The following is an 8,209-nucleotide window of genomic DNA, read 5'->3' as shown; positions in this document are numbered from 1 at the left end:
TATATGTGTGCATATTATAACCTTAGAATAATAACGCATAGAATGATAGTTTCATATCAAACGAACTGTCACAAGTGAGGCAAAAATCAAATTCATGTAGGCTAGTTTTAGTAGTAGGTTAATTTTCGATTTTAGTGAATATTTATATAAAAATACAAGTTGAAATGCGTTACTTCCTTGTGGAATGTGATGTTAGTATCTATTTTATGTTTGTCTGACGTATTTTTACACTCATTTACCGCACATTTCGTCATTTTTAGCTAAAATTCTTGATCTGTTCGCGGTGCAAGTTGACCTTGAGCACGGAAGGACGCCCGCTCGTGTAGACCCTTTGGGAGCGCTTCAATTTGCCTCACTTAGCGTGTGCGGGCTAGGTTTCTATGCGTTATTATTCTAAGATTATAACAATATCTTTTTTTATGATCTCACGTGAAGGGACGAAGAAGTCTTGCGCCTTATGGTAGGCGACACGCCTGTCCATAGCGATTGCAGTGACTCAGAGCTTTAAATTACAAAGATTTGAGGGGCCACCGGGGTCGTCACTCTTGACAAGTTCCTCGTGTCTGTAATTTCACCAGCACCCCTTACACTTCAAAACCAGATCACAGTAAATACTGTTTGGTGGCAGAAATAGGTAAGGTGGCAGTATTTCACTGGACGAACTCAATACTCAATACTCAATATATTTATTGCATTCATATGGTAAACATGTCTTAAATTTAAAATAATGCTACACATATGAGCTCTTTATTAGGGATAACAATAACAGCAGAGGTAGGACGAGGTTTCAATTATTAATTAAAATTGTTATTTATCAAATAATAATATAAAAAAATGTCATATAATAATAAAGAAATACGTCATATTATGAGTAGAATTATGTCACTTGAAAGTTTGAATTTAATTAGATTATAATTATAGATATATAATTATATACTATAAAGTCACGCCACTGTAGTGCTACTACAGTAGCATAACCCCATAGGATATAATTAACATTTATTTATTATTCAAATTTATTATAATATTATTATTTTTATTTGTCATCAAAGTATTCATTTAAATTGTAATAGCATTTATTAATAATATGTAATTTTAATTTATTTAGAAACAGTGAATATTTTTCCTCGCTTTTAATAATGGGCTCAAATTCATAACTCATTCACATTCATTACTACTATACTACTAAAACAATGTCTTATAACAAACCAACGCGAAATCGCTGATTTTCTAAATACAACATCCGGCGTTGAACCCAACTACCTAAGAATCTGTTTGCAAAGGCATTAGTAAGTACTACATTAGCTCAAGTTAATGATCAAACCCACTCGTGACAATCGCCAAGAGTGTCTATTCTTCCTTAAAGAAACTTCGAACTCATTAAACCAAAGCGTGTTAGTTATTATCGTTAACAGTTTACGATGTGTGAACGTGCTATCTAAACGAGAGTTACGATCCATCTTTATTACTGCAAACTTACTCTTGCCCTCGGGAAACTTAAGTCAATATTAAAGCACTCCGTTGAAGAAGAACGTCGTAAGCTGCAAAAGGGATCAACGCTACTTTCTTTGTTTATATAAATTATTAAATAAAACTGCCTCTGTGGCCAAACGGTTACCATGCTGGACAGCCACGCAGAGGTCTCGGGTTTGATTCTCGAGAAATATTTATATGGCTTACATTTTTTTCTGTCGTGAGTTTGGGTGTAATTTCTGGTTGTCTACCTATGTGTGTGTCCATGGCACCCGCGATACAGGTTTTCCGTAGTGCAGGGTAATGAGTGTTATTTAAATATAGTGAATATATGATTTGACCCACTGCTTCTCAAGCAGAAGATCGTGGGTCCTAATTCGGGTTTGCACCTTTGAGTTTTCAGAATTTATGTGCGAAATTTACCATGAGCTTTTTGGTGAAGAGAAACCTGCATACATACAAGCAATTTAATGATGTGTTTAACGTTTCCAATTCACATTGGGCCCGCCCAAGCCTTCCCATTGTGAGAAAGGCCTGTGACCAGCAAAGCGACCATATATAATGCTAACTACATATTATAAATTTTAAGGCTTTCGTGGTTATTCACTAAATGATTAGCACTAGTTACAGCTTTTTTTGTTCTTTTGGTACGATTACAGTGAGTGTGGTTTGTCAGAAAAAAGTGAGTAACATTGGTAACACCCCAAGAACTTGAGATGAAGGTATTCGTCACCAGCGAAAGAGGGTAGAGAGAAATGTTTGCTCTTAGAGCTGTCACCTACCGCTGGCACGTCAACCAGTGACCTTGGAGCAAACAAAACAAACTCATATATTTCATCCGAGAAGCGAGTCTAGGCCATAACCCTCCACCAGCGAGCACATAACCAGAAATAGAGACAAAATAAGAGCCAGCCATTCCTGGCAACTCATCAGGCAAATGGGCCTTATATCACTTTTAAATATCAACTCTCGTACGCGCTGAATTCATAAATTAGAAAAGAAATAGTAAAGCGCCAACAACTGACCTGTGTAACTCCCATCCCATCCCAGTATACTCCGAAAAATTCTGTATTTATTGTAATAAAGAAAATATCTCTAACAATGCCGTGCTGTTCTATTCGGCGGTGTGGGAAAAACAGCAAAACAAACGGGATCACATTTAATCGGTAATTAAATATTAAATATGTAATTTTGCGATTTTCGTCCATTACAGCAAAGCTCAAGTTGACTGGTCGATTTGAAGTGAAAGGGTTGACGACACCCATTGACGACACTCGTCAATTATTTCGAAATCGGGCTAGCCAATCGGAGCGCAGTTGTCACAGTAATGATATGGCAGAATAGTTTTCAAACAAATTAAATGAAATTTTGTCTCTAATTCTGGTTATATACTCGATGTTTTGAAATTAATTTCGTATATAGAAATAATATATGGCAAATACATAACTACAAAATGTTATTACGTTCAATATTTTTTTTATTAATTTTTAAAAGTCCGTGGCTGCGGCAGCTATGTCTGCCCCTGCTGCAGCAAAACATCTAATTACAAAACAAATGGAATCACATTTCATCTGTAATTAAATATTAACTACGTAATTTTGCAATTTTCGTCCATTATAGCAAAGCTCAAATTAAACTGGTCGATTTGAAGTGAAACAGTTGACGACACCCGTCAATGAATTGTTTGATTTTTAATCCGGTACTCTATCACGTACAAAATATATTTTAATATTATTGCATACGTTTGGCAACGTCAGTGGTCTCGAAGGGACTGGGACTGAAAATATGTTTTATACGTGATTAAGTCCGCATTAAAAATCAAAAAATATGTGAAAATCGTGAAAGTTTAAATGAAAACCCGTGAATTGTTTCGAATTCGGGCTGGCCAATCGGAGCGCAGTTGTCATCGTAATGATCTGGCAGAATAGTTTTCAAACACATTAAATGACAATTCGTCTCTATTTCTGGTTATATTCTCGATGTCCTCCACACTGCTCCAATCGGTGGCAATACACTCTAGTATTTTCCAGAAAGTCTTGATTTGTCGCTTATGACGTTCTATCTTTAAAGGACCAGTGTGTACTGAACAAACATTAATTTTGCAGTATATTTATGTTGGCAGCTGTCTACAGTGACATAAGATTTTTGTTGCTCTTTAATTTTCTATGGATACATAATCGTAAATGTCTCGTAAATACGTTGTATGTGTTCGTGTAGTGGAACTTTTGAGAGTATAAAGACAATATTAGATAATAGGTATTTTAACAAACCTATTTTGCGTAATAGATTGCCATCACCAATTACTAACACTTTCAAGTTCTCTCGAAATCCGCTAGATGGCATTAACCCGTTTTAGTCAAATCAAAAACGCTGTATTAAGATTTTCCTTCGTTTACTCGAACTGAATTTTTTTAATGGGAGACAATCAACTCACTAGACATCTGTGGGTCGAGAACTTGAGAAAAAGACTCGCAGAATCTACCTGAGAACTCGGAATTTCGTATCGTGTATTAATAACACTGGTTCTGCATCAGCTTCTTGTCTCCAGGGAAAGAGAGTGTGGGATGATACCTGGCATCTTGTATTATATCAAATAAACGTTTAAGTATAATCATGTACTGTCGGTGACGGCATCGTTACCCTCGATACCTCTTACCCACAACATAATATACGCATAAATTATGTACAAGTACAGTCTGTGTAATATGCAGATGTTAATTGTAAGCACTAATGGAAGAGTCGTAAAAGGTTAAGAAAACATTATGTCAGGATGATAAGCGCCCAATAGAAGGCCTCTAACCGCTCTCGCGATGCGCTCCTCCTACCGCAAAATGGCGGCTATTTGGTTTCGCAAATTAGAAAAGCATTCAGTGTAAATACAAGTTTAAAAAAAAATATTATTCTGCATTACTAAATAAATACCCTCCATACTACCAACAAAAACATCTCAAATAAAATGCAGTAATACACCGCAAATCTTGCACTTAAAAAGCATTAATGAAATTTTTTGTGTACTTGGATAAATAAGATAACATTCCGTTTGAGTGGTTTTAACTTTTACAATGAAATTACTCCTTAAAGTATAGTTTATAAACATTTATATTCAGGGTAAACTTAAAAAACGCTACTTACGGTATGTTTTCAATAAATAAACACCGAAATCACCAGCCCAAACAATAAGACACACGATTGTCGTGACGTATTTTTGAAGTTGTTTATTTTTTTTAAATGACAGACCCAGGCATTAAAAACTTTATGGTTTGCTAGAGTAGTTACCGAAATAGCAATTAATGTTAGTTCTTTTACCTGTTGTAACTTCGATATCCGATAAATCGGTATAAAATCATCACCAGCACCTCTAGGTGTGGTATGCGTCTACGGCTGCATGTATCACGTGAGCGGTTATATGAGTGGATATAGAACAATCTGTGATGAAAGCACTATTGAAGAGAACTGAAAATATCATTAGAAAACTAGTCCAGACCAAAAGCCGCAGTTTGAAGTCAAAGTTAAGGGTAACAGTTTTCGAGGCCACAGCTGCAATTTGCGGCCGGCAATTCTCGATGCTTTGCGGCAAAGTCACAATAGTTGCGATGTTCATTGATAAGAATAACCAAATCGTATATTAACGAAACAAAGTTCTTTTTACTACTATGTTATTTTACATGTATACCATGATTTTAACTTTGACTAAGTTATACACATTTGTAAATGTTTAGGAGCGACAATTTTCGCTAGTAGAGAATGAAAACATCCTAATGAGACCTAGCATGTCAAAGAATGTTCACAACTTTTGGAAAAAGTTTGAAGACCCCAACGTGTCAATACACGTTCATGGACGTTTAGAAGGGACATGTGCCCGAGTTTTGATTATCCAATCAAAAAGTGATCGTCATGGGAGTTAACCAAACAACATTAAAATTCGTGAGTAAAGAATAATTCCCGTTAATTTCCCCAAGATTAACGCGGCTTACCCGAATATGTTCCAATCAATTAATTAAAAAAATGTGAGCAACCACAGAAAGGTCGATCGTGACGATGCACTAAAAATTGGGATAAATAATTAATTCTATTTAATCCCATTCAGTACGTAACACTTTCATCTATAGCTAATCTGGGTAAAAGGTCCGAATTACTTACTTTGACCCCTTTTGAGCTTGTAAAAAGTTGGACAGGTCAGTTCGTGGCGATCTTTCAATTTAAAAAAAAATGATTTTTCAATAAAAGATCAGACTGAAAAAAGAAAGGAGTTTTGGGTTACCTGAGCGAAATCGTCTTGGTCAAATTATAATGTTAGTAAACTTGTGTAATGTATGAATTTTATTTTAGTAGAAGTGAACTCACTGTGAAAGAGCTTATCATATCTATTGCTGGTGTACTGCATTACTGCGTTCCAGTTTGAAATAATAAGAGTCCTTTTGAAACTACAGGTACATGGGATTTGTCAGCTTTAGGTCCCAGAGGTTACCCATTACGTTTTCAATAGCAGTAGAGCTACTCTTGATTTCGTATAGGCAAGTATTGCCACCTTGCCTATTTCTGCCGCCAAGCAGTCACATGAGCAATACTGTATTCCGGTTTTGTAGAGTAAGGTGCTGGTGAAATTATACGCATTAGAACATATACGCACGAGAACAGTAGCAGTGCTCCTCAAATCTGACACTGCAACTGACAATCATATAAAAATATCATTATGTTAAAAGCTTAGTGAAGTACACATTCATTTCCGTCTGTCTTTGAACCTATAGTCCCTAGCGAGACCGTGAAATCTGTGACAATTTTCGTCCATTTCTGTGATTAACTGTCATAAGGCGAATTTGTTATATTTACGGCCTGGCATTTCACATCTTGAACAGATATGATTATTGCGCTGAGATGAAGGACATTGTATTGGATATTACACATAGCATTAGTAGCTGGTAGTGCTTTCGACTTTTTAAAGCCATGGTACAGGGAGCCGGTTTTTATTCATTTGTCACAGTGGGAAAATTTAAAAAAAACATGGCAGATTTCAATTGCAAACAACAAACAAAAATAGGTTTTAGTATCTCGCTATAGGCATAAGTCGATCCTCAGCCGCTAGGCAACGAGTTGTCGGGGACAGGGGTGATCAGTATCTTCGCAATGGAGAGCTCAACGTTTCGAATTCAGCGTCGCGGCGGCGCATTTTATACGCGCAGACGACGCGTAGAGGACGCGCTGACGACGCGCTGATGTCACGCGTTAACGCGATTTAAACGAGATTGAGTCGTAGCCAGTAAACCTATGCACACGTTCACAAATTCAAGTTTGTGAAATCAAAGTTTGTGAAAATCAGTAGTTTGAAATGTAATTTTCCGGAAATAACGTTCGCTCGAATTTTCATAACCTCGAAAGTAATTTGAGAGGTAAATGTTTTTCTTTTAAACCTAACCTAACCTAACCTTTTTTTTATTATCGTGAGGAAAATACGTTACGCATTCCCCGCCGCTGGGAGACGGCGGGGATATGTGGGACTCTCTCCTGGGGACTATGTCGATCCCCAAGAGCATACCCACTAAAAACCTCACGATGTTCCTGCGCGCACCTGGCGCCGGAGCCGCGGGGTCCCTTTCAGATGCTACCGCGACTCCGGTGGTGCTGGTCTGCCTTTGGGCGGACCCCTACACCATCGCCCCCTTAATCATGGGGGGCGACCTACACGGAGATGCCCCGGAACATTTGGGGCATCTACCGGCGGCGGAGGCCTGTGCAATGCAGGGGCAGGGTCTCCCAACCCCGCACCCTGCTGGCCTCCGCTGATGGGACGCAGGCGGTCGGCGAAGAGCCGTCGCGTGCGTCCTCTCCGCCGACGCCGAATGGGGTCCGAGAGGGCGCTGTCTTCGCGGACCCGTTCGGCTGTCTCCTTCTGCGACATCACGTCCTCGCAGAAGGAGGCCATCGCCTGCCATGACCTCTCGCTTCCCAGCATGGCTCTAACTATGCTGGGCAGTGAGAGGTCTCGTCCCACCACCTCTACGAGATTCCGGCGCTGCTGGCTCCAGGTCGGGCACACCTCCAAGGTGTGCCTCGCCGAGTCTGTAGCAGCGCCGCACTCGTGACACTCCGGGGTCACCTCCCTCCGTGCGATCTTGTGCAGGTAGTCACCGAAACAGCCGTGTCCGGTGAGTACCTGAACAAGACGGTAGGTGAGGGACCCGTGTCTCCTCTTTCTCCAATCGGCCAGTACAGGGAGCAGCGCCTGGACGGTGCGCTCCCCGCATCTGGCCGACCGGAGTAACCTAACCTAACCTTACCGAACCTAATTGGGTCTTTGCGATAAATATCCAATATATCCTGAAAGAACAACGGTTCCGTTATAATTCGGTTTTCGGCGTAATGAAAATTCGAACAAACGTTATTTCGGAAAAGAATTCGACTTTGTGATAGGTTACCCTTTTTTTTACGGGGGGAAATCTTTATAGATACCCTTGAGCCCAGGGAGACTCAGGTGTTATGTGGGGACTCTCCCTCCAGTCTGGAGGGCCTAACCCACTAAAACGCCAACGTAGGGGCAGGTCAGTTGTCCTCCGAGCCGCCCCCCAGACGAGTGAGGCTGTGCAATGTAGGCTCAGGAGTCCCTGTCCAGAGCCCGCTGGCTTCACTAGGGGATTAGGCGAGCAGCGACAGACACTGGCTCGAGTACAGACGGATCGAATGATTTGTTGTTTTTTTTTTATTAAATAGACTTGCTCTTGACCACTACCTAGCTCTGGAA

Source organism: Hyposmocoma kahamanoa, unplaced genomic scaffold (assembly GCF_003589595.1).
Source record: "Hyposmocoma kahamanoa isolate Upper Pololo Valley unplaced genomic scaffold, ASM358959v1 182, whole genome shotgun sequence".
Lineage (NCBI taxonomy): Eukaryota > Metazoa > Arthropoda > Insecta > Lepidoptera > Cosmopterigidae > Hyposmocoma > Hyposmocoma kahamanoa.
The sequence above is the reverse complement of the archived record's forward strand: the minus strand, read 5'-3'. Positions refer to the sequence as shown.